Source organism: Ursus americanus, chromosome 1 (genome assembly GCF_024610735.1).
Source record: "Ursus americanus isolate L20-20 chromosome 1, mUrsAme1.1.p, whole genome shotgun sequence".
In the NCBI taxonomy this organism is placed as follows: domain Eukaryota; kingdom Metazoa; phylum Chordata; class Mammalia; order Carnivora; family Ursidae; genus Ursus; species Ursus americanus.
In genome coordinates this window covers 56,399,884-56,427,646 of record NC_142127.1, presented here as the reverse complement: position 1 = coordinate 56,427,646, position 27,763 = coordinate 56,399,884, and the positions used below count along the sequence as shown (strand labels likewise).

The 27,763-nt window shown below is 38.2% G+C and overlaps 1 protein-coding gene across 4 annotated transcripts in view; it reads left to right on the top strand.

The window, feature by feature from the left end:
* Positions 1 to 27,763, top strand: part of ZNF385B (zinc finger protein 385B) — a 296,219-nt gene that overhangs the window by 68,840 nt on the left and 199,616 nt on the right. The window contains exon 2 of one of the 4 annotated variants that reach the window (XM_087861857.1): positions 5,295 to 5,346. The exons of 2 other annotated variants lie outside the window; for them this stretch is intronic. The gene's annotated coding sequence lies outside the window, so the exon portion shown is untranslated. Of the gene's footprint in view, positions 1 to 113; positions 5,347 to 27,763 lie in introns of those variants that run through there. One more of the 4 variants, XM_087861856.1, reaches the window with a different exon arrangement.

The window sequence follows — 27,763 nt, the reverse complement described above, 5'->3', positions numbered from 1 at the left end:
AACATAGTCCAACAACAAGAGAAGGGTTTTTTTCCTTCTCCCTCTCCCTCCTCCTCCTCCGCCTCCTCCTCCTCCTCCTCCCCCTCCTCCTCCTCCTCCTACTCTTCTTCTTCTTCTTCTTCTTTATTTTTCTGTCTTTTTGGTTTTTTGTTTGTTTGTTTTTACCTACTTCCCTTGAATATTCAGGAGAGGATACAAAAAAACAGTATTCAGGAAATTCCCTTTCCCTTCATGAGTTTCCTCACCCTCCCTCAGCTCCTCCAGCATCTTTTCTCTCAAGTCTTCCCTATCCCCTCCCCCACCTCTAACCCACCTGTCTCCCTTCTTCCTACTTTTCCACCTTTCTTTCATTTCTAGACCACGGAAGTCCCAGAGAACTTGCCTGACAACAGAGCCCTCCTCTGAGGCAGAGAAGGGAAAGAAACTGAGCTGGTAGAGGTGCAACCCTTCTCAGTAGATAGAGGATGAGAAAGTCTGGGCTCATATCTGCCTGAATAAGGTTTCCTCACCAGCACGAGGATCATGATGGAGTCAGATCAGCAGCACTGAAAGGTATCAAAAGGCTTTTAAACTTTAAACAAGTTGTTAGTTATGGCATATGGATCACAGTCTCATAACCAAAGTCATTTCCATCTGTAATTATTTACAATGGCTGCCATTCATTGAGTGCTTGCCCCTGTGCCAGGCATTTTACCAAGGATTTTAATATATTTATCTCTAAACTTCAAACCAAATCTGTAACATAGTTGGTGCCAACCTCACTTTACAAATGAAGAAACTGAAATGCCGAGCCATGATCCGAACTAATTATGACTCTAACGCACGTATCCTTGTCATTAACAGTAGCATGAGTGTAGTAGCTCCCAGCAGTTGAACAAATACGTTTACCAGTCCTTGTGCTAACTATCGTGCAGGCAGCATTTTTAATCTTCACGTAAACCCAGTGAGGTATAGTGTTGTTAGCACCACTCTATGGATGAGAGTCAGAGAGATGTAGGCACCCTGTTGGTTACACAGCTAGTACTCATCAGAGTCACAATGTGAGCCCAGGTCTATTGGACTCCAGATGTGTTCTCTTAGTCACTGACCTATTCTCCCATGATGCCTGTTTTATAATATTATATACTTGGAACATAAGGGTATTATTAATATAGTAGCTTCTTATTTTGCAATTTCTGGAATAACTCCTAATGGGCGGAGGTGGGTATTTCTAAGAGCTGGGAAAGAATCAACATGACAGGACCTGCGGAGATATTGCTTGAAGCAGTGCAGGTCAGTTAGTGAATGTGGGGATGAAGCAACATACTCCATGCCAATCATTTTGAAATAGAGAAATCTGGGGTTCATGAGATGCGTTAAGAGAATAACAAGCAGCAACTGACCCTGTGAAACAGAAACCAAAGAACGGATTATAATACACAGGTCCCTCGGGTTGATGTTTACTAGCTAGCCCATTCCTTTAAGAGCAATTCAGTAAGGGGGGGTGGGTGGCTTAGTCAGTTAAGTGTCCAACTCTTCATTTTGGCTCAGGTCTTGATCTTAGGGTTGTGAGTTACAAAAAAGTATAATCCAATACTAGTCATCATTCTTCAGGGAAGTTTCTCTATAGTTGGGGTCATTCCCTTCATAACTGGCTCCCATTTAGTACAGGACTTAATTCAAGCACTCATGGGTATTCTTGATAGCTCTCAATATGCCAGTAATATTGGAGTGGGGGGTGAGAGGAGTATACTGTATCTAGTCGAAAATATGACTGAGATAGTTTTTTAATATTATTTATTTTTATCTAAATGCTTTTAAAATCCAGTAAACATACAGTGTTATATTAGTTTCAGGTGTACAATGTAATGATTCAGCAATTCTATACATTACTCAGTGCTCATCATGATAATTGTGCTCTTTCTATGTGTGTATAATATATGTATATATTATACACATACATACACCCCCCACATCTTCTTTATTCATTTATCTAATGATGGACACTTGGGCTGCTTTCATAATTTGGCTATTGTAGATAATTCTGCAATAAACATATGATACAAATACCTTTTTGAACTAGTGTTTTCATATTCTTTGGGTAAATACCCAATAGTTGACTGGGATAGTTTTATGGAAGACAAGTCCTGACCCTGAAATTAGCCTACACATTCTGAAATGAATAAAATATGGAGATATTTTGATAAAACAATACAATTTTTGCTTGACTGGTCAGTTGCCTCATGAGAAGATTGGCAAAAACAAAAAGTGAAGTAATTCTCAGAAGCCCACAGATGAACTGTTCCATAGACTTCAGGTAATTTCCTAAGATGTATATTTTTAAACAAAATTTCAATTTTATTAGAAGAAAATCACTCACTTTTAGCAGATTAAGATAATTTTTAATGTTTAAATATTATATTTGTTGAGTGATTTCTATCATGATTTCATGGAGTGTTTTTTTTTTCTTTCCAGTTTTGGGGGAGGACAAATTGAAGGGACTGTGCTTTTGGGATCAAGGAATTTTATCCTAAATCATACACTTAAAATATTGTCCTCTCTACCAGCCTACCATTCACATTCTTAACCTTCTTCTTCTCCTACTGTTGAACTTTTACCCTGAAGAAGTTGAGACCCAGAGACACAAGTGTATAAAAGAACACTCAATAGGACCAAATTCTGAGCTTTCCTTTCCCCAAGCCAATTTCTAATATAAGTCCTGCCTTTTCCAGGCTTTCGGTGTCATTTTTCTTAGGTTGCTATCTTATCTGAGGCATTGTGCCAAGCATTCAGAAGATACAGACCATGAAGTACTCCAGAAGCGCACAGGCAGTTTTTTCCTTGAAAAGTGGCTCCCAGTACAAACTGGTGAAGCCACTGTGGAAAACAGCATGGAGGTTCCTCAGAAAGTTAAAAATAGGACTACCCTACAATCCAGCAATTGCACTACTAGGTATTTATCCAAAGGATACAAAAACACTAATTCAAAGGGACGTATGTACCCCAATGTTTATAGCACCATTATCAACAATAGTCAAATTATGGAAGCAGCCCAAGCGTCCATCAACTGATGAGTGGATAAAGAAGATGTGGCATATATATACACTAGAATATTACTCAGCCATCAAAAAGAATGAACTCTTGCCATTTGCAACGATGTGGATAGAGCCAGAGAGTATTATGCTAAGTGAAATAAGTCAGAAAAGACAAACACCATATTATTTCATTAATATGTGGAATTTAAGAAACAGAATACATGAGCAGAGGGGGGAAAAAAAGGCAATCCAAGAAAGAAAGTCTTAACCATAGAGAACAAACTGATGGTTTACCAGAGGAGAGATGGGTAGGGGGATGGGTGAAGTAGGTGATGGGGATTAAGGAGGGCACTTGTGATGAGCACCAGGTGTTGTTTGGAAATGCTGAATCACTATTATACACCTGTAGCAGTTGCACTAATATTACACTGTACGTTAACTAACTGGAATTTAAATAAAAACTTTAAAAAAAGGAAAAGTGGCTCCAGGACCACACCTCATTGACACTGTAGCTGCTTGTGAAAAATTCAGATTCCTAGGGCCCAGTGGACACCTGTGGAATCCAAACCTTGGCACCTGGGAAGGGAAGGGGAGTCCTGTCTTCCTAGAGCCTTTGAGAGGAGCACCAACATGAACGGAACTGATGGTAGCATGATGAGGTAAAGGGATCAATTGTGTGGAAAGGGATGGGATGGGAAGGGAATGTGAAGAAGAGCTGGCCTCGACTCCTTTTTGATTATTAGAAGGCAGCAAGGCACCGCCTCCTGCTGGCCTTTGATGCGAACTGAAGTAGAACGTACCCGTATGCTGTTGCTATGTGTGCTTCATCCTGTATCTACATTTGGTTTGGAATCTACTGGACCTATCTCTTACTAAATATAGTTTGCTATTCAAAAACATGTGGTGTTTAATATCAGAGGATGAAATTGTTAGCTCTGTGGGCTAAGCCAACACTTTAAATTGATTCATTTATAGGTAGTATAAAATGGTGCTGTCCATACAGTCAGGATGATTGCAGCTACTACACTCAAATTATATAGTCCATGAGCGTGTATTGACTTCCTTTTCTCCTTTTGCAAGTTTATATAACTACTGCACTTTTAATTAGGAGGGTGATGATGCTGATACCAAGAAATTCAATGCAATGAACTTTTTATTATTAGAGATAAAAATTAATCCCCAATTCCTTTGGCCTTTTAATTGTTTAACTGTGGAATCAGTCAAATGTGGAGGCTGAAGAAGCACCAAGGGATAATGTAATTGCAACTCTTCAAACAATTGTATCTGTCTGGAGAATGAAGATTGATGATCTGGAAAATAGATCTCATTGTTTCAGTAGTAGAATTATGGGCTTTGCCAGTGGCTATTAAGAGAGATTCTCTGGGAAACTTTTTACCAAAAGAAAAAAAAATGATACTTGTGAGATGAAGGAAATTTAATTCAGACACTTTTCATTAAGCAAGGCCAGAAACTCCAATTCCCAAGTTCATAGTTGACGAGAGGCCCCAGAGCAGTAATTATCCATTTTTCAAGTTTCCTGATAGAAAGCTCTTCAATTAGATATAGACAAGGGGAAAATTATGGTAAAAGGAAGGGTATTTTGTCCTTTCTAAAGAGCACTAGGAAAATAGGGACTATATAACAATGTTAAAGGATAATTATATTAAATGAGTTAAGCACTTTGAATTATCTTAAAAGATGTTAAATTACTTTCAGTATTGCTATTTCACTTAAAGTGCTTAAAATTTTAATTCAGAAAATAAACTTGCATTCAGTATTCATTTGTGTTCCCTAAATTCTCAGAGATGGTAGGTTGCCTCGGGCAGCCTCAGACATCTCCTGGAGAAATAGGTCATTTTGTGGATTAACTAGGTAGTGTTTTTTGTTCAAAGTGCCAATGAATGTTTGAAATGTAATTCAGTATATTTGTCATGCTGTTAGGAAGATTGATTAGTTGTCTCACTTGTTGATTCTATATGTATGACCATTACTTTTTTCTACCTTCCTCACTCCTATATGAGGTAGATAGAGATGTAGATGATAGACTTGGTAGGAGGCTATGGGCAATCGTGGATTAATAGAATTAAGAGGAAATGCTTCCCTTTGTGTTCAACCACATAATGGTAGCACATGAATATTTTATTTTACCATTTTAAAGTGGAGGAAGCTTAGAAGGTGAGTTGAAGTGACCTCAGTCTCTTTTGCTTTATTTATAATGTAGTGTTTGTTTCTTGTTTGCTGCCAAGCAGAGAGTGAAGATGTAACTGTTTACCTCAACAGGGTAAATGGGAGGAGCTCTACAACCATGGTCCACCAACAAGCTGAACTCTGAGTATGTATCTGTCCAGGAATTATTTCTAATCCGAGCACAGAGATGATACAGAACGTGCATTTAGAATGAAACAGTCACTGGCATTTTGCATGATTTTGCTGTTAATGGAGACCTCTGCCAGCCGACAGAGAATGTAGATGCGAGGTTTCGGAAACCCAGGGCTTGAGAAACAGATTGAGGCACCTTGAAGGTTTTAAGGTCCATCTTTTAGAAATGTGAAAAACTATTCTTTCTTATAACTTTTCTTATTTTAAAGTTAAAAATAAGGCAGTGTCATATGAGAATGGCACGAAAAGATGATGAAGTTGGGGAATTGGGGAGAATTCAAAACAGATTAAAAAACTTAGGCCTTAACATGGTTTGTTCAGGATGTTCAAGATAAAGTAGCCACATTTAAAAGGAGATGAACATTAATGTTCTCTAATGGTAAAGTAATAAATGTGGTTTCTTTGTAAACCATTTCAAAAATAAAGACATGAAAAGATAAGAGAAACTAAACCCCAACAATTGTCCCCCCACCCATGCTTCTCTTCCACTCATAGATAGCCTGACCACTGGTGCTTCCCATCTTAATTCTAGGTGTGGCTGTGGGGGACTTTTTTTTTTTAACAAGAATGGGATGCTTTTATACCTACTATTCGGAAGGTACGTTAGTCCCACTTAATTACTTGGCATTATTTGTCTGTATTATAAGTCATTAAAAGACATGCAAAAAGAGAAAATGTAAGAGAAGGAAGCTGAGATTCTGTATATGGGCTGCTTCTCCACCAATGAGATGATCTTCACTCCTTTAGGGATGACTTTCCTTCTTGATCAGGGTCTCTTAGCCTACATTGTATGAGCTCTGGTCTCAGCTATGAACTTCAGAGAACCAAAGTATTGATTTCACCTCATTGGGGCAGTGGAGTTAATAATGATAATAATTTAAATAAATAATAGGATTGGGGACCTCTACCCAGTTAGGGGAGGGCTAATGTTTTCTTGGGTTGAGAAGGAACAAAAACTCAGTGAAATAAATGATCACAAACCTGAGGGCTAAGAAGAGTATATATCTGAGCCACAGTCAGTCTAAAGTCTAGTAAATAGGTTTGCTCAAAGACAGAGTTAAACCACAGTGAGAAGGCAAAAGCCGTTAGAATATGTAAATGAACACAGAACCGATTCTGAGATTTGGAATCAGAACATAAGGCATCGGAAGTGAGATATCAAAGAGATCACTTTTTTTTTTTAAGATTTTATTTATTTATATGAGAGAGACAGAGAGGGAGAGCGTGAGCAGAGAGAGAGGGAGAAGCAGACCCCCTGCTGAGCAGGGAGCCTGCTGAGATCATGACCCGAGTTGAAGGCAGACGCTTAACCCACTGAGTCACCCAGGCGCCCCAAAGAGATCACTTCTTAAAATAAAAGGTGGTTACTTTGTAGTTACAACAAGATCAGTGGGAAATGGAAAGAAACCCAGAGAAGGACACACAGATGCAACACATCATGGTGGCCCTGCATGTAGAAATGCGGAGCATGGTGATTCTCACATGAAACAGGGCTGTAATTCAGAAATTATGTTCAGAACCTGCTTTAAGGGAGTCAGGTCACAAAAGGGGTAAAATGGTGGGGAAGTGGCTACTATAATAAGTAAAGTCAGGTCCTGCTGATGCAGGAAAAATGAGTCAAAAAGAACTGTTTTTTGCTGTCATTGAAGTATGAAAAGTCACAGGAGCCTTGGCATAATATCTTCCTTTGTGGGAAAGGAAGCCACCTACGTCACAGGTGAGAGGTGGCTAGTTGAGGACAGAGTTTGAGTAATATTGTTTTGTCTGGCCAAATATCATCTTACAGCAATTCATTTACAGTGCTTCTCCAAAGGGTATATTTTAATGGCTCCAAAGTGAATATGAATATGCCATGGATAATTTAATAATTTTTTATTATTTGACATTGATGCTACAGTAAGTTTTTATATTATAAATTATGCTACAGCAAATAACCCTGTAGGCAAATCTCTGTCATTGGTTGTTTCCTTTGAAAAATTGCTATAAATTGAGTACATGGCCATAGAAATTGCCCATTTTAGACTGTTCCTACTGCTTGCCAAACTTTCTTCCATAGAATTTGTACCAATGTACACCATCATCAACAGTGAAACATCAGCAATTTCCCACATTCAAGGGTGAGACTCCTTGCACATCATCAGCTTTATAAACCTCTGAATTATGTTTTTCTAATAGTGCAGATCATGTCAATTAAGTTATATGAACTCTTTTTCCTGGTAACCACTGTGACCAAAGGTATGTAATTTTAAAATACCTGGTGAAAGTTAGAGCTGTATTCTATAGTGATCAAAGAATATTTAAGCTATACAGAGTCATCATACTCATTATTTTACTAGCATAGTGTTCTGACCTATTTCTGTAACTGCAGTCTAAAATATTTCTTTCATCCTTCTAATTGGATAACCACTAGAAAGGAAACTAATAATTCTTCCTTTCTCTAAAACTAGAGAAATCAACTAGAGAACAGAATATAAGGTCCCTGAACAGCTCAGTGATATTACTGTCATTTAGTTTTAAAAGAGGACCCAAAACAGAATCAACATTTAAAATGTATTGCTACAGTTAAGAAGGTATGAAACACTGTTCACACACATTACTTGATGTGGCAAAATAGATATTACAAAAGTGGAAAATGTTGTCCTTCTGTTATTGACCTCAATAAATGCATTTATTTTTTAATGCATGGCGATCTTCAAGACTCACAGTCATTCTAGTCAGAATCAAATAAAACCCCAGCTATTTGAATCAAGGTCATTTATTTTAGTTACATATTATTTTAAATAGTTACATGGATAGTATAAAGAGCAACAATCTAGAGATCAAGTATTAAAGTCTAAAGCTGAACTCTGCCACTTTCTAGACATGTGAACTTGGAGAACAAAATCTGAGTCTGTTTATACATCTCTTTAAAAAAAGCTCTTATTGCTTGTTGTCTCTCAAACAGTTGTTACAACTATTGAGATAAGGAATGGCTGGGTGTCTCAGTCTGTTAAGCATCTGTCTTCCCCTCAGGTCATGATCCCAGAGTCCTGGGATCAAGCCCCACATCAGGCTCTCTGCTCAGTTCAGCAGAGAGCCTGCTTCTCCCTCTCCCTCTGCTTGCCACTCTGCCTACTTGTACTCTCTCTCTGTGTCAAACAAATAAATAAAATCTTAAAGAAAAAAAAACAAATACTGAGATAAATGGATGTGAAAATTTGTGAACTGCTATATAACTTGTAACACTACTTACTACTTTTAATTATAACCATATATTTTTTATCATGACCTTGAGATCTTAGATTAATATTTAACATTCTAATGTGAAAAGTTGGATAAAGGATGGATAAAAAAATTGATAAAAGATGGATATTTCAAAAAAAATTATTTTGAAATATAACATAGCTCAGAACAGTTCATAAATCATAAGTATTTGCCTTAATGAATTATAATGAAGTTAATGCACTTAAGTAGCTACTACTGAGGTTAAGAAATAGAACATTACCAGCAACCCAGAAAGCCTTCTTGTGCCCCATTTTAAGCTAATGACTGCCGCCCTCCTTCCCAAAGATAACCAACATCCCAGCTTCAAATATTATACTTCAGTTTTGCCTGTTTTTGAATTTTATAAATGGAGTCGTGTAATATGTATTTTTTGTATTAAGTTTCTCTTGAGATGTTGCATATAGCTGTATTCGAGTCACTTTTATTGCTGAATAGTATTCCATATTTCAAATATACCATAATTTATCTATTGAGAAACATTTGCATTGTTTCCAGTTCAAAGCTATTACAAATACAACCATGAATAAATACCTATATCCAATATATTATATACCTCCTATAGATATCTCCACACATGTACACACACACACACACACACACACACATCCCAGGTGTAGAATTACTTGATCTAAAGGTATGCTTGTGTTCAGCAATGAAATTTCTTCAAGAGTTTTTCCAAATTAGAAAATTCATAGTTTGTGAGAGTCCTGATTTTTCCATATCCTCACCAACATTTGGTACTGTTAAATTTTTTTGATTTTAGTCACTCTCATGGGTATATAGTGGGATCTTATTTTGGTTTGAATTCGTACTTCCCTGATTATTAATGAGATTGAAACCTTTTAATAATTTCATTAAAAAATTTGAATATCTCCTTTTGTGAAATACCTATTTAAGTCTCTTGCCTATTTTCTTTTTTTTTTTTAAAGATTTTATTTATTTATTCAACAGAGATAGAGACAGCCAGCGAGAGAGGGAACACAAGCAGGGGGAGTGGGAGAGGAAGAAGCAGGCTCATAGCGGAGGAGCCTGATGTGGGGCTCGATCCCATAACGCCGGGATCACGCCCTGAGCCGAAGGCAGACGCTTAACCGCTGTGCCACCCAGGCGCCCCTCTTGCCTATTTTCTATTGGTTTGCCTGGTTTTTTAAATGATTTGTAGAAGTTGTTTAGTCTGAAGATGAGTCCTTTGTCAGATTTATGAATTGCAAATATCTCACACTCTGTGGGTTGGCTTTTTAATTTCTTAATGGTGTTATAATAAGTAGAAGACCTTAATTTCACACACTCTAGTTTGTTAATCTCTTCTTTTGTGGTTAAGACTTTTTATTTCTATTTAAGTTATCCTTGCTTACCACAAGGACATGAGTATATTCTCCTGTATAATGTTAGAGAACTTTTGTTTTGCCTTTCACATCTAGAGCTGCAGTTCATCTAGGATTAAGTTTTATGTGTGACATGAAGTGGGGTTTGGGAATCAGGGTTTGTTTGTTTGTTTTCCCCATGTGCAGGTACAATGGATGCAGAACCATTTATTTAAAAAACAATCCTTTCCACTGGTCTGCCATAAATTCAGTGTCCATATATGTATTGGACTATCATAACTATTTGTTTCTTTGGTGTATTTGGCCTTATGCCAATACCATGCTGTCTTAATTACTATGACTCTATAGTAAGTGTTGATCTGCACTTGAGCTCTTCGTCTCACCTTGTTTTTCTCCAAGTTTGTCTTGTCTATTCTTTGTCCTTTGTATTTCCATATAAATTTTAGAATAATATCATCCGCTTAAAAAAAAGAAAACTTCTGAAATTTTTATTGGGATTGCATAAAATCTATAGGTCAATTTGAGAGAAATGACATCTTTACAACACTGAGTTTCTCCAGTCTACAAGTATGGTATGTCCACGTTCTTTTGGTTTTCATTTTAGTAATGTTTTATATTTTTCTGTACAGAGGGTCTTGCATACCGTTCTTGAAATTTGTTCCTAGGTATTTGATGTTTTATGCCATTGTACATAGTTTCATTTTTTAAATCTCATTTTCCAACTCTTTTATAGACATTGAATTGATATTATTGACTTATTTTTTGAGTTGTTTTTTGTATATGGTGTAAGATAAGGATCCAATTTCATTCTTTTGCATGTGAGCACCCTGTTTTCCCAGTACCGATTATTGAAGAGATTGCCCTTTTCTTGTGTGCTCTTGCCAGCTTCGTCATAGATTACTTGACTATGTAATGTGTGGGTTTATTTCTGGGTTCTCTGTTCTGTTCCATTGTTCTGTTTGTCTGTTTTTATACAGGTACTGTACTATTTTGATTAAAGATAACTTTTTTTCAAATTAAGGAAATTTCATTTTATTAACAGCTTACTAAGACTTTTTTTGTCAATAATGGATTTTCTGTTTTTTTAAATTCTTTTTCTACACGTATTGAGATGGTTGCATGATTTTTCTCCTTCTGTTAAAGTAGTAAGAATTACTTTATTTTAGAATCCTTAACCAACTTTGCGTTCCTAGAATAAGCACAGCTTCTTTATCAAAAAAGTAAATGGAATAAATCTAAAATCATTCCAAAGTAAAAAGCTTATTTTTAAAAAAGAAAAGAAATGAGAATGGAAGTAGAGCCATTTCTTATCAGCCAGGATTAATTGTAGTCAAATTCACTTTAAACAAAATTAAGGCAAAAGAAAGAGAAATCAGGAATCAGGTTTAGATTTATAGAGTAGCCAAAAGCAGTAATAAGAAACATACACGTCAAAACTGTTCAGACTTAGAGGTTCAAAATCAATTGATAAGCCGTGATTAAGAAAGCTGGATGCATAAGGGAATGTAGGAACAAATTTTGTTTCAACAAGTACAAGAAGATACTTCTAATCTGGCAAACTCAGTAAGAAGACTGAGTTCCTTATTCTGTCAGCAACAGCGAGAAACTCTGTCCTAACTTGACCCTGGTACATAGACATCCTTGGATTGGTTTCTTGCTTTTCTTCAAACTCAGGACACAGTTTCAGATAACCATGAGCTTCTAGCAAAGTTTTGGTTCTTTTTAATAATAATTTTTTATTATATTATATTAGTCACCATACAGTACATCCCTAGTTTTTGATGTAAAGTTCCATGATTCAATTCATTACTTGTGTATAACACCCAGTGCACTATGCAATACATGCCCTCCTTAATACCCATCACCGGCCTACCCCATTCCCCCATCCCCCTCCCCTCTGAAGCCCTCAGTTTGCAAAGTTTTAAGCCTTCTTCAATTTCATTTCTTATTAACTGTTGTTACTATTATTGTTTTAGCAAAGAACAACAGAATAGCTTAAGGAGATTCTTATTCTCTAGACTCTTGGGGAATTGTTGTTTTAGGTTGAGTCATCTCCCACATGCAAAGATTTCCACTCAGTTATGCATTCAAAAGTGCTATTCATTAATGTTTAACCAATAGGTGCTTAAACTGATCCTATAATGGCCCATTAATGCCCATGGGTGTAAACATACAGAAGTTTTTATTAAACAAACTGAGAAATGTAGACTTTGTTTCAGGTATCTGTGTATCTAGCTAAGGATCTATTTCTAGTCACAGGCACAGGCATATAGCCATGAGGAGTGCAGCACAAGTGTGAGGAGACAGAGGGACTGAAACAGACACTTTTTGTATATCATATATCTAACACTGGAAAAGAATCTGCCCATGAGTGGAGGAGTGTATACATATAAATATTGCTGTTAAAAAAAAAAAAAAACAGTAACATGGCTTAATTTGACGTTAATGAAGCTGCTGATTTTGGTTTCCTTTTTTGTTCATGGCTTCTTGATAGGAAAAAACCCCAAACTATCCTTGCTGTAGGATATTAATTCTGAACGCTTTCTAGGTTTGTTCTAGCAGTATGTACCTGCTTAGATGATTACAGAATGCAACATTTGAGCCTACTTTACTGGAAGGAATACATCTTGAACTAAAATTTCAGAAAATAAAGCAATTTTTTAAAATCTCAAACTGCATTTACAAGGTCCTGTGCACTGAAGTGAAAAAATGAATCTCGTTGGGTCAGTCCATCTGGGTTTTGTTTGTTTGACTAGAAGAGAGGTTTAACAGATAAATTAAGGCACCAAGCCTACTCTGAATCACTCCCCATTTGCAGTAATAGGCCTGGCTCAGCTCTTCCCCTGTTAAACTTTTATCCAAGTCACATGTAGGCAATTAGTAGATTTTCTGTTCACATAAAATTGTTTATTTGCTTTTCTAATTTACCATTGTGACACTGGAACTCTGATTGAAAGCATTTTAACTTTTATAGTAAACAGTAAAAAACCCTCATAAAGCTCTCACGAAACTTCAGGAGTCAAGATATATTCCTTATGAATGTCTACATTGTGATATTTGTGTTGCCAATTATTTTATCTAGAATCATTCCCTTAACTCCATTTCCTGCTTTTTTTTTTTTTTTTTGAGAGCACTTTGCAGAAGACATGTTTTTAATAGGCTATAATCATCACATGGGCAACAGGGATCTTGGCAAGTAGCTATTAACAGTATAGACAGAAACTTGGAGTGTGATGGTTTTAGACTTCCTGAGCTTCTTGATGCTATTTTAATGCACTAAGAGTATAAACTAAATTTAGATCCTGCTGACTGTTACCAGAGTGAGGTGCGTGCCTCTTTTGCAGACAATGCTAGATTTAGTCACTGTGTATTTCTGTCAAGCTGGGAATGCAGTTTACAGCTCTCATCCCCTCTGAGCATTTAGTAACTATACGTATATATTTAATAATTGCTCTGAATTGTACCAGTTTATTTAAATTTTGTCATCCCTAAAGCAGTTACTGACATTGTGTTTTTTTCTTATGGTCATTGCATTTTATTTTGATAAATCTGGCATTATACTTAAATTTATAATTTCTGAGAGGAAGTCCGTGTTACTCTGTTGGTTTCTCAGCCTGGGCGCGCTGGCATTTTGGGTCAGGCAGTTCTTTGTTTTGGTGTGGCTGTGCTGTACACTGTGGGATGTTTGGTAGCATCCCTGGCCTATATGCATTAGATGCCAATAGCCCTTCCCTCTAGCCTAGTTCTTACAACCAGAAATGTCTACAGATATTTGAATGATGCCTGTGGAGCAAAGTCACCCCCCACTGGGGACAACTACTCTGATCTGTCCAATGCTCACCATCTCCTTCACTCCTGCCCCAGTCCAGGCTACTGTCATCTCACAGCAAACCGGTGTAAGAGTTTTCTGCTGGATCGTCGTACATATGCCCCAGCTGCTTTCCAGTTCATTCTCCACGTTGTAGCCAGAATGCTTTCCAAAACCCAAATATCATCATGTTACTCCCAGTGACCCAGGACAAAGATAGAACTCTTAAATATAGCCCTCCAGCGTTCATCCTAGTTGGACCTGGAGTACACTTTGGCTTCATCTCAACCCTGTTTCTCTTGCCAGTTCAGGCTTTTCTGCGTGCCCTTCTTCCTCCTGCTCTTGCCTTGCTCTACTCCTCTCTTTCCACCTGGCCAGCTTGCACTTACCCCTTGGTTCTGGCTCCAGTCTAGCCTCATGTTGCCAGGATGTTCTCATCTGATGACTAAGGACCAAGCCAAATTGACCTGCTATAGTTAATTCTAGGCCAATTGGACTAAAGCCAATCATCTAAAAGTCAGTTTACCAAAGGGCCAAATTACTGAACTTAGTCACCAAAATACATATTTTAACAAACCCTTGTTTTTCTTTTTCTTTTTTATAGTTTCCTACTATTAGTTTTGCATGGGTTGGGTTTAGAGAGCTGTGAGGGCTGTAAAGAATCAGTATTGGCAGATTCTGGGGTCTTCAGACTCTCTGCCCAACCCCATGAGTCCTGTCCTTCAGTTCAGGTTTGCCTCTCTGGGACTAGCAGACCAGCCCACCCAATGTGCTGGTCTGTGTCTCCATCTTTCCTCAAGTAGGCAGTTGGAGTCAGAATCGAATTAAATATTTATTAAAATGCAGTTGTAATAACACATTAAAAGTGGAAATCTTTAAAATTTTTGAAAGTATCCCATACAATCTTTATTGCTTCAAAGTTTGTAAGTAAAGAAACAAAATTTGGGCTTTCACTGAGGGAATTCTGCAAGACTTGGATTGAAGGTGCAGCCTTTTGAAAAAATTCTTTTAGCTTCTTCTAGGTGCTCTGGGATGGAACCAACCCTGGAACGTATCTTTTATTTTTCCTTTTTGAGGTTTCCCAGAGCAGACATGTAGAGAATATCTAAGTCCTGAGCCATGTAAGGATAGGACTATTGTTATAAACTCTCAGAAAGCCGCCCCCTCTCCCCAGTTTCTGGCCAAAACAGACAATTTTCCTTGCTATCCCCTTTGCTAGTGAGCAGGCTTTTTGCAGGGTTGCTCTTCAAAGGACTTGGCTTTGAGTTTCATTTTCAATTTCCCACCTTGCAGAGGATTTCTACTCCCACTCAGTGGTTAGAACCCACAAGACTAGGATACCTGTGCTGCAAATGCTCTCAGGGCAGCCATGGCAATAGTACCATCTTACAAAACTGGCTTTCCATTTTGGGCCTTTGAAAACTTTCCTTGGTTTCTTTCTAAATCTTCTATGCATCTAAAAGGATTCTTAAAATAATTCTATCCATTTTGCAAGAGGAGGGTTTTTTAAGAATAGTTGGTCAATTCATTATATTGATGGAAATAGAATACAGCAATGATTCTATATTTAAAGAGATACTTCTTTTAAGGAAAAAACAATTTGCCTTCCCTCTCTCCCTTCCTTCCTTTTTTCTCCCTCGCTCCTTTCCTTTCTTCCTTTTCCTTCCCTTCCATCTATCTATATAAGACAATTGATCATTTAAATAAAATTACAGAGCTACTGTAGGAAGGAAAAGGAAATTTATAGTTACATAGCTTCCTTTATTATACAAAATGATATTCAATTGACAGGAGATGGTAAAGATATTTTTTCCTAAATTTAGGGTTTTTTAAATGATTATAGCAACTGATTAAGTGAAATTAAATACAGCCAACATTTATTGATCCCCTAGCACATACCTGAAATTGTGGTATGTGGGTACAACAGATTGAAATACAATGCCTTTAAGACTACCAGAAGGAGAACAGAGGGACAGCATAGATATCATAGAGTTTTGCGTGGCCCTTAAACTTAATAATTTTCACTTTAATACAAACTTCACTTGAGCCATGCTTAGTTGTCCCCAAACTTTGCAAACCAGACTTTCATGCACTGAACAGTTTTTTTATATGGGTAATCCAGGAGGATTTGAGCTGTCACCTGAAGAAGCTACTCAAAGTTCCTGTAAAGAGTGGTTAGTCCTTGAGGAATAAGGATTCCAGGAAGCAGACCCACTCACGTTACTTCCCAATGCACATGCCTCTATTTGGCCTTCAAATGCTTGACCTTAGAACATGTTTTCAGGAACTTATTAACTATGTATTAAGAATAAATTAAAGGGACGCCTGGGTGGCACAGTGGTTAAGCGTCTGCCTTCGGCTCAGGGCGTGATCCCGGCGTTATGGGATCGAGCCCCACAGCAGGCTCCTCCGCTATGAGCCTGCTTCTTCCTCTCCCACTCCCCCTGCTTGTGTTCCCTCTCTCGCTGGCTGTCTCTATCTCTGTCGAATAAATAAATAAAATCTTTAAAAAAAAGAGAATAAATTAGATATGTTCTTACACAAGACTATTGAATCATCCATGGTGCAAACGAGTCAGAGAAAAGTTAAGAGAAATAGTACAATCTAAACTTAATAAGCTGAACTTAAAAAGACATGGCAAAGTTTATCATATCAGGTGGAAGAAAGAAAGTGAGAAAAGGCAAAGATACTTGAATTCTCTTGGTGTGTTCAGGGAACTTTAAGTAACTAACTTTAAGTAACTATCTCAAATATACACAGTTTATATATTTGAAGTCACTTTCTTTTTTTTAAAATTTAATATGATAGTGGTACTAACATTCAGTGAGCATTTGCAGTGTGTCAGACACTACTGTATATGCTTTAAACATATTAGCATTTAATTCTGTCAACAATTCTTTGCAGTGAGGACTATTATCATCCCATTTTACAGATGGTCAATTTTTTTTAAAGTAACTTTCCCAAAGTTATAGGGTGATAAGTGGGCAAGATAGGACTCAAATCCAGGTGTCCTTTTTTTTTTTTTTTAAGATTTTATTTATTTGACAGAGAGAGACAGCGAGAGAGGGAACACAAGCAGGGGGAGTGTGAGAGGGAGAAGCAGGCTTTCTGTGGAACAGGGAGCCCCATGCGGGGCTCAATCCCAGCACCCTGGGATCATGACCTGAGCGGAAGACAGATGCTTAAGGGCTGAGCCACCCAGGCGCCCCTCAAATCCAGGTGTTCTGACCCTAGAAACCAAACTCTTAACCTTTATGTTCTGTAGCTCACAATGAAAGCTGATTTATCTTGAAGGATTTAATCAATAGTTCTCATTCTTGAGAAAGCTCAATACACGAAGAAAGATTATTTTCTCCCCTCTAGACCCTATGTGCCATAAAAATTGGCGTATTGTTATTTACTTTATTTGATTAAATATTGTTCTTCTCCAAGAAAAATGTGTGATTGGGGAGGAGTTAAGATGGCGGAGGAGTAGGGGACCCCTTTTTCAGCCTGTCCCCTGAGTCGAGTTGGATAGGTACCAGATCTGCCTGAACATCCACGGAATCAGCCTGAGATGCAGGAAGATACATCTCTACAAATGAACATCTCCAGTGCTGAGTATTGAGGTACGAAACGGGGAGCCATGAATCCGCGCACAGATATCGGAAGATAAACGGAAGGGGGAGGGAGCCACTGCGTTCGGGTGCCGGGAAGCAGTAGCCACCTGCACAGGGGAGAGGGCGGACTCGCGGACTTCGAGAGCAGACTGAGACTGTGAACCGGGGAACAGGCGACCAGACTGAAACGGAGCTCCGGTGCGCTCACTGGAACCAGACTGAGACCGGGAGGTCCGGGAGCGTGCAGGGCGGCTGGTGGCTGGCAGCGTTAGAAACACAAAGAACAGAGACGCGCGGGCCCTGGAAGTGAGGGCTGGGACGCCGGGTGTGGGGCGCACATCCCGGGACACTGCAGGGTTGAGCAGCACCCACAGAAACAGAGTTAAAGTGGCCAGAACAGCAGTGGAGAATGGTCCACGATCCCTCTGTTCTGAGACAGAGGCTGAGATTCGGCCACTGCTGCTCTGACTCTCAGAAGAGGTACAGCAGACCACCAGGGAAAGCCGCCAGAGAACAAAAGCCTAGAAATACTGGCTCACAGTGTGCCCATCCCCATCCCCCCTCGCAGGGGACACGGAGACTCTACCCAAACAGGGTTGCCTGAGTATCGGCACAGCAGGCCCCTACCCCAGAAGGCAGGCTGAAAACTCAAGAAGCCCACATCCCTAAGATCCCTATAAAACAAGGGTGCACTGCCTGGGTCCCGGTCAATAATTTGGGCTCTGGACAACCCCGCAACCTCTCCTCAACAGAATGAGGAGAAGGAGAAATCCTCCCCAGCAAAGAAAAGACAATGAGTCTGTGGCCTCTTGCCACAGAACTAATGGATATGGATATAACCAAATTATCAGAAATGGACTTCAGAGTAACAATGGTCAAGATGATGTGTAGACTTGAAAAAAGTATTAACGAAAATGTTAATGAGAATATAGAATCTCTGGGGGGCGCCTGGGTGGCACAGCGGTTAAGCGTCTGCCTTCGGCTCAGGGCGTGATCCCGGCGATCTGGGATCAAGCCCCACATCAGGCTCTTCTGCTATGAGCCTGCTTCTTCCTCTCCCACTCCCCCTGCTTGTGTTCCCTCTCTCGCTGGCTGTCTCTATCTCTGTCGAATAAATAAATAAAATCTTGAAAAAAAAAAAAAGAATATAGAATCTCTAAGGGCAGAAATGAGAGCGAACCTGGCAGAAATTAAAAATTCTATGAGCCAAATGCAGTCAAAACTAGATGCTCTGACGGCCAGGGTGAATGAGGCAGAAGAATGTATCAGCGAATTGGAGGATGGGTTAGTAGGAAAAAAAGCTAAAATAGAATCTGGGCTCAAAAAAATCCATGCTCAAGAATGTAGGTTACAGGAGATTACTGACTCAATGAAACGTTCCAATGTCAGAATCATTGGCATCCCCGAGGGGGTGGAGAAAAACAGAGGTCTAGAAGAGATATTTGAACAAATTGTAGCTGAGAACTTCCCTAATCTAGCAAGGAAAACAAACATTCATGTCCAAGAGGCAGAGAGGACCCCTCCCAAGCTCAACCATGACAAACCTACACCACGTCACATCATAGTGTATTTCGCAAATATTAGATGCAAGGATACAGTATTGAAAGCGGCCAGGGCAAAGAAATTTCTCACGTACCAAGGCAAAGGTATCAGAATTATGTCAGACCTGTCTACACAGACCTGGAATGAGAGAAAGGGTTGAGGGGGCATTTTTAAAGCTCTTTCAGAGAAAAACATGCAGCCAAGGATCCTTTATCCAGCAAGGCTGTCATTCAGAATTGATGGAGAAGTAAAGACTTTCCAGAATCGCCAGTCATTGACCAATTTCGTAACCATGAAACCAGCCCTACAGGAGATATTAAGGGGGGTTCTATAAAAGTAAAACAGCCCCAAGAGTGATACAGAACAGAAAGTCAAAATCTATAGAAACAAAGACTTTACAGGCAACATGGCATCATTAAAATCATATCTCTCAATAATCAGTCTCATTGTAAATGGCCTAAATGCTCCCATAAAAGCCACAAGGTTGCAGATTGGATAAAAAGACATGACCCATCCATTTGCTGTCTACAAGACACTCATTTTGAACCTAAAGATACATCCAGACTGAAAGTAAAGGGATGGAATACCATCTTTCATGCCAATGGACCTCAAAAGAAAGCTGGGGTAGCAATTCTCATATCAGACAGATTGGATTTTAAACTAAAGACTATAGTTAGAGACACAGAAGGGCACTATATAATTCTTAAAGGATGTATCCAACAAGTGGATATGACAATTATAAATATATATGCCCCAACCAGGGGAGCAGCAAAAATACACAAGTCAACTCTTAACCAGAATAAAGAGACATATAGATAAAAATACGTTAATAGTAGGGGACCTCAACACTCCACTATCAGCAATAGACAGAGCACCGGAGCAGAAAACCAACATAGAAACAAGAGCTTTGAATGCCATACTCGACGAGTTGGACCTCATAGATATATATAGAACACTACACCCCAGAACCAAAGACTACTCATTCTATTCTAATGCCCATGGAACATTCTCAAGAATAGACCATGTTCTGGGACACAAAACAGGTCTCAACCAATACCAAAAGACTGAAATTATTCCCTGCGTGTTCTCAGACCGCAACACTTTGAAACTGGAACTCAACCACAAGGAAAAATTTGGAAGAAACTCAAACACTTGGAGACTAAGAGCCATCCTGCTCAGGAATGATTCAATAAACCAGGAAATCAAAAATCAATTTTAACAATTTATGGAGACCAATGAGAATGAACACACAATGGTCCAAAACCTATGGGATACTGCAAAGGCAGTCCTAAGGGGGAAATACATAGCCATCCAAGCCTCACACAAAAGAATAGAAAAATCTAAAATGCAGTTTTTATATTCTCACCTCAAGAAGCTGGACCAACAACAGAGGGACAGGCCTAATCCATGCACGAGGAAGCAGTTGACCAAGATTAGAGCAGAAATCAATGAATTAGAAAACAGGAGTACAGTAGAGCAGATCAATAGAACTAGAAGCTGGTTCTTTGAAAGAATTAATAAAATTGACAGACCACTGGCAAGACTTATCCAAAAGAATTGAGAAAGGACCCAAATCAATAAAATTATGAATGAAAAAGGAGAGGTCACAACCAACACCAATGAAATTGGAAGGATTATTAGAAACTTTTATCAACAGCTTTATGCCAATAAATTAAGCAATCTGGAAGAGATGGAGGACTTCCTGGAAACCTATCAACTACCAAGACTGAAACAGGAAGAAATTGATTTTTTAAACAGGCCAATTAATTTTGAAGAGATTGAAACAGTGATAAACAACCTTCCAAAAAACAGAACTCCAGGACCGGATGGTTTTCCTGGGATATTCTACCAGACATTCAAAGAAGAAATAATTCCTATTCTCCTAAACCTATTTCAAATAATAGAAACATAAGGAAAGCTACCAAACTCATTCTATGTGGCCAATATTACCTTGATCCCCAAACCAGGCAAAGACCCCATCAAAAAGGAGAATTACAGACCGATTTCCCTAATGAATATGGATGCCAAAATCCTCAACAAGATCCTGGCTAATAGAATCCAACAGTACATTAAAAGGATTATCCATCATGACCAAGTGGGATTCATCCCTGGGATGCAATGGTGATTCAACATTCGCAAATCGATCAGTGTCTTAGATTTTATCCAGAAGGAAAAAGCCAAAAATCATATGATTCTCTCAATAGATGCAGAAAAAGCATTTGGCAAAATACAGCATCCTTTCTGATTAAAACCCTTCAGAGTGTAGGGATAGAGGGTACATTCCTCAATCTCATAAAAATCATCTATGAAAAGCCTACAGCAAATATCATTCTCAATGGGGAAAAGCTGGAAGCCTTTCCCTTAAGATCAGGAACACGACATGGATGCCCACTCTCGCCACTATTATTCAACATAGTACTAGAAGTCCTTGCAACAGCAATCAGACATCAAAAAGGGATAAAAGGTATTCAAAATGGCAAAGAGGAAGTCAAACTCTCTTCGCAGATGACATGATACTCTATATGGAAAACCCAAAAGAATCCACTCCCAAACTATTAGAAGTTATAGAGCGGTTCAGTAATGTGGCGGGATACAAAATCAATGCTCAGAAATCAGTTGCATTTCTATACACGAATAATGAGACTGAAGAAAGAGAAATTAGGGAATCCATCCCATTTACAGTAGCACCAAAAACCATACATTACCTTGGAATTAACTTAACCAGAGATGTAAAGGATCTATATTCAAGAAATTATAAATCACTCTTGAAAGACATTGAAGAAGACACAAAAAGATGGAAAAATATTCCATGCTCATGGATCGGAAGAATTAACATAGTTAAAATATCCATGCTACCCAGAGCAATCTACACTTTCAGTGCCATCCTGATCAAAATACCAATGACATTTTTCAAAGAACTGGAACAAACAGCCCTTAAATTTGTGTGGAACCAGAAAAGGTCCCGAATCCCCAAGGAACTGTTGAAAACAAAAACAAAGCTGGGGGCATCACAATGCCGGATTTCGAGCTGTACTACAAAGCTCTGATAGCAAAGACAGCATGGTACTGGGACAAAAACAGACACGTAGACCAATGGAACAGAATAGAGAACCCAGAAATGGACCCTCGGCTCTTTGGGCAACTAATCTTTGATAAAGCAGGAAAAAACATCCGGTGGGAAAAAGACAGTCTCTTCAATAAATGGTGCTGGGAAAATTGGACAGCTACATGCAAAAGAATGAAACTTGACCACTCTCTCACACCATACACAAAGATAAACTCCAAATGGATGAAAGACCTCGATGTGAGACAGGAATCCATCAAAATCCTAGAGGAGAACATAGGCAGCAACCTCTACGACATCGGCCAAAGCAACCTTTTTCATGACACATCTCCAAAGGCAAGAGAAACAAAAGATAAAATGAACTTGTGGGACTTCATCAAGATAAAAAGCTTCTGCACAGCCAAGGAAACAGTCAAAAAAACTAAGAAGCAGCCCATGGAATGGGAGAATATATTTGCAAATGATACTACAGATAAAAGACTGGTATCCAAGATCTACAAAGAACTTCTCAAACTCAATACACGAGGAACAAATAAACAAATCATAAAATGGGCAGAAGATATGAACAGACACTTTTCCAATGAAGACATACAAATGGCTAACGGACATATGAAAAAATGTTCAAAATCATTAGCCATCAGGGAAATTCAAATCAAAACCACACTGAGATACCACCTTACGCCAGTTAGAATGGCAAAACTTGACAAGGCAAGAAACAACAATTGTTGGAGAGGATGTGGAGAAAGGGGATCCCTCCTACATTGTTGGTGGGAGTGCAAGTTGGTACAGCCATCTGGAAAACAGTGTGGAGGTCCCTTAAAAAGTTAAAAATTGAGCCACCCTATGACCCAGCCATTGCACTACTGGGTATTTACCCCAAAGATACAGACGTATTGAGGAAAAGGGCCATATGCACCCCAATGTTCATAGCAGCATTGTCCACAATAGCTAAATCGTGGAAGGAACCGAGATGCCCTTCAACAGATGACTGGATTAAGAAGGTGTGGTCCATATATACAATGGAATATTACTCAGCTATCAGAAGGAACAATTTCTCAACATTTGCTGCAACATGGACGGCACTGGAGGAGATAATGCTAAATGAAATAAGCAGAGAAAGACAATTATCATATGATTTCTCTCATCTATGGAACATAAGAACTAGGAAGATCGGTAGGGGAAGAAAGGGATAAAGAAAGGGGGGGTAATCAGAAGGGGGAATGAAGCATGAGACACTATGGACTCTGAGAAACAAACTGAGGGCTTCAGAGAGCAGGGGGGTGGGGGAATGGGATAGACCGGTGATGGGTAGTAAGGAGGGCACGTATTGCATGGTGCACTGGGTGTTATACGCAACTAATGAATCATCGAACTTTACATCAGAAACCAGGGATGTACTGTATGGTGACTAACATAATATAATAAAAACATTAAAAAAAAAAGAAAAATGTATGATTGAATGGATGCATTTTCAGTGGTATATTGGACAGGTTTACAAGAGCTGATTATTAAATTTTCAGGAATTTTGCAAGCCAGTTGTTAAATATAGTATTGTTAAAAATTAAACCATATAAACGTATGTTAAATGAATTATATTTAAAACAAAGGTGATAAATATTCAATACCTACAGCTTCCTAATTATTTAACTACATTTTACTATTATCTATGCTCTTGAGATTTTTTTATGTTGATTGTGTATATATATATATATGGAAATACTGTGTAATGGTATGCTGCTGAGCTCTGAATTCAATAATGCCCATCACTTTGGTACCTTGAAATTAGAATCATATTTATACTATGATTTGGTAAACACTACAAATCAGGGCTTTTCCCCCGGGAGTTGGCTGTTCAACATTTAGCATAGCACCCCCTTCATCCTTCTTGAAAACATTTTGCCTTAAGTTGATTCTCAGGAGGGCTCTTTATCATATAGAGAGTTCAAATTGTATAGCAGAGACCTCTGGTGTCTAAATTATATTAGTGCTACAATATTTAACAAAGGGAATTTGGAAATGTTCATCAGTTTCTTATTAATGCACTTAACTATCTCGGAAAATTGATAATCCATATTAGTTTTAATAACCACCAAAAGAAATCTTATCTTTCATGATCCGCAGTGAACTAACACTTTTTGTTTTAAGAAATTCAAATTCATAACTCCAGAGTGAAAATGTGTTCTATTTTTTCCCTCAATCTGCTGAAAGTAGGAGCTACTCTAATGTACAGGAAAAAGTCAAGGTATCTGGATTCTGCTTCTGTCTCAACTACTAAACAGCCAGGTGACCTAGGCTCAGCGCTCTTGCCTCTCTGTACTTTAAAATCACCTTAGCACTTTTTTAGATACACTGATGACAGGTCCCATGCAAACCCATTACACCAGAATCCCTAGAGGTGGAACCTACATGGTGGTACCTTTGAAATATTCTTGAGACGGTTCTAAAATTCAACTGATTTGAAGACTACTGGGCAGAATATTTACATAGAAAGTGAACAGCCTATGGTTAAGGGTTCCAGTTGCAGGACCAGAACTGTTTTCAAATCCCCACTCCTCAACTTCCTCACTGTGTAACCTCAGGTAAGTTATGTCCTGTCTCCATGCTTCAGTTTCCTGATGTATAATATTAGAATAATAGTACTACCTTAGTTTAGGGACAGGACATCTGGGTGGCTCAGACGGTTAAGCATCTGCCTTCGGCTCAGGTCAAGATCCCAGGGTTCTGGGATCAAGTCCCACTGGCTCCTTGCTCAGTGGGGAGCCTGCTTCTCCCTCTGCTTGCCACTGTCCCTGCTTGTGCTCTCACTCTCTCTCTCTCTGGTGAATAAATAAATAAAATCTTTACCAAATAAGAAAATAATACTACCTTAGTTAATACAGGTAAACATTTAGAGAAGGATCTGGCACTGAAGTATTTGCTGCTAGTATTATTACTACTAAGGTCACTCTCTTAGTAGCTCTACATGTCCTCTCCATGCTAGCATGGAGCCACTTACGTACTTGAAGACCATATCTTAATGTCCTTTCTATTATACTTTTTGTTTTTCCTACTGTTGTCTAGTCTTTAATCATATTGATATTTCTCCTTTCAACTGTCCCCCAATTTTTTATTTTCCTATAAGTTGGAAAACCCCAAAGTAAAGTGCTTCAAATGGCTTAAAGTCATAGCTGAATGATGTCTGCATTGTCATTGTAATAGATCTTCTGCATTAAAGCATTTGCATTGACTGAGACTGATATTTTCTTTACATTATAAAGAATAAAACTTTTTTCTGGTATATGAGGTAGCAGCAGTAATTTTTGTACACTCTGTTCCCAGTAGGAGCAAAACAAATAGAGAAGAAGAAAAATCTGTTTGCAGCAGGAGCTGTGTGATAAAGATAAACAAGTAGCAAAAAATACTTCGATCAAATCTTTAAAAGCAAAACAAAGGAGAGAATGTTTTCTCATCCATTCAGTTTGAGGAGGATCAATGGCTAATTAGACAAAGAATAAAGGAGAAAGTCTTCACGTACTTTAGGTACAAAATTTATTGGGAAAATGGCCAGGAAACACTTTGATAAGAGATTGTCAGAACCATGCAAACCAGAAGACTGCTACTTATAACCGTTTCTCTGAGTGTCAGCTTTCCAACACCTCTGATGGAGAACAGGAAAGAGATGAAATAAGCAGATATTATGAGCATCACCAGAAACTGTTTGAAAGTTGAAAATTGGAAAAGATGAATTCAGTATTCTGGTCTTTAATAATCCTCCTATAATTTTATATTTAGAAGGTTGTAAAAACTTATTAAATGCCACTATGTCATTAAATATTACTGATAGGTATAGTAACTAGTACCCCAAAACGAGCCCTGGAAACGTGCTTTGTATTCTGCCTTAATTCCAGAATGGAGTTGCCTAAGGCTAGAAGTTGTAGTACTTGTTCAAGCACATGGTTACTGCAGAGTGCTAGTGCATGTGAAGACCGCTAGTTAGAATTCTTCCTGATTAACTGCTGCATTTCTAGACTATGACAACATCACTGGATATTATGTAGATATTTCTCTGAATAATTCACTCGGATTGTAACATGATGACTGCTGAATGTTAGTGGAGGTACCTAAGATTAAATTGGGAAAGAAATAGCAAATCATTATCTCTGAAACTCAGATTTTTTTCCCCTTCGGGGGGGGGGGGCATAGAGATAAAAAAAAAATGAGATCTGTCCAATTGTATTATGCCATTATATCCCAAATAAGTCACACTAGTGTAACAAAAAACATAATACAGATCTTATGCAGTTGCTCATTAAAGTACACGTAACATATAGTTCTGCGGGTTTTCTAATTAATATGGATAAATGTGATGACCTCCAAGGAAACCAGTATAGATGAATCTAGGCAGAAAAACACAACAACAAAAACCAATAGGCATTTTTATCAGATATTGGAGTGCTCTCGTAAGTTGTATAGATTAGCCCTTTGGGTGAGAGAAATATGTGAGCAAGGAACTTAATGATAAGAATCAGAAAACGTTATCTAATGTAAATTCCATGAGAGCGGGGTCTCCTATAGTTTCAGCACTCAGAACAGTACCTGGCATAGAATGGGATTCCATAAACATTTAAAGAATGAATAAATATTCCTATGATTTTTCCTTCCAGCAATTGGATGACAATAAGCAAGGTAACTTGTCCCTCTGGGTCTCAGTTCCTTTGTTAATAAAATAAGATGATTTGGGAGTCATTTTAAGTATTTAGAATCTATAATTATATGACATGTATTCAAAATCTGAAAACCCCTTTATGTTAAATATTTTCTTAAAACTTCATTTTAAACAAGCAAGCTCATTCCCCGAGACAAAGCAAAATCTTTCCTCTTTTCCTTATTCATATTGTTTAGAGTTTATATATGTGAGTTATCTTGGAAAAATATATTACTAATAAAAATATTTTTATAACAAATTTAAACATGCAGATCAGATTCAGGGAAGCTTTACCCATATGTGTCTAAAACCATATTTTAACACTTTTGACTCCGGTGAATTTACCTTTTACAGAATATTTTAGGTGATTTTCAGTCTTGTTTTCAACACCTACTGTATGTAATCAGCTCTTGAAAGAAAACAAAGCCTGTTGGCAATTTTTTAATGTTTTTTTGTTTTGTTTTGTTTTTGTTTTTTAGATTCTGTGCTAATGGAGAGCAAACCTTAAAATCCCTTTAAGTTTCATCTCCCAGAATGAGATGTACCTAAACATTTTTGTTTGCAGAATATCATTGCACTTCAAAATTGTCCAACTTGTCTCAAGTTTTATGGTCTCGTCCATCTCCCTCCAAATATATGCCATAAGCAAACTAAAAACAGCACATTTCTCCCAGCTGGCGATCACTCTCATGGGATTAATAGTTGCAGGGCATTGTGCTGCCCTAAGCAAACTCGGCCTCAGAGGACAAGCTGGCTTTACATTAAAATAAGCAAGGTAGAGTGGTGCCATTTAGGTAGGTAGAGATTTTTTTTTTTAATGAAAAGAACAAAAATGATAGCATTTCCAATTTAACCCTATTGAAAATATTAACACATCTGAGCATCTATCTCAAGAAAACCTACATGGCATTATTGGAACATCTACTCTCCAGTGTAGGAGGGCAGCAGCTGCTCTGTCTGGTAGCCTCACTGATGACGTAACAATTCTTTTGATGTGTCCAGTTGTGCAGGGATCTGATGTGTCTGAACCATGTGAATTATGTGTCATGATGTTCTCATGGAAATTTTCTGATGACATTGATAA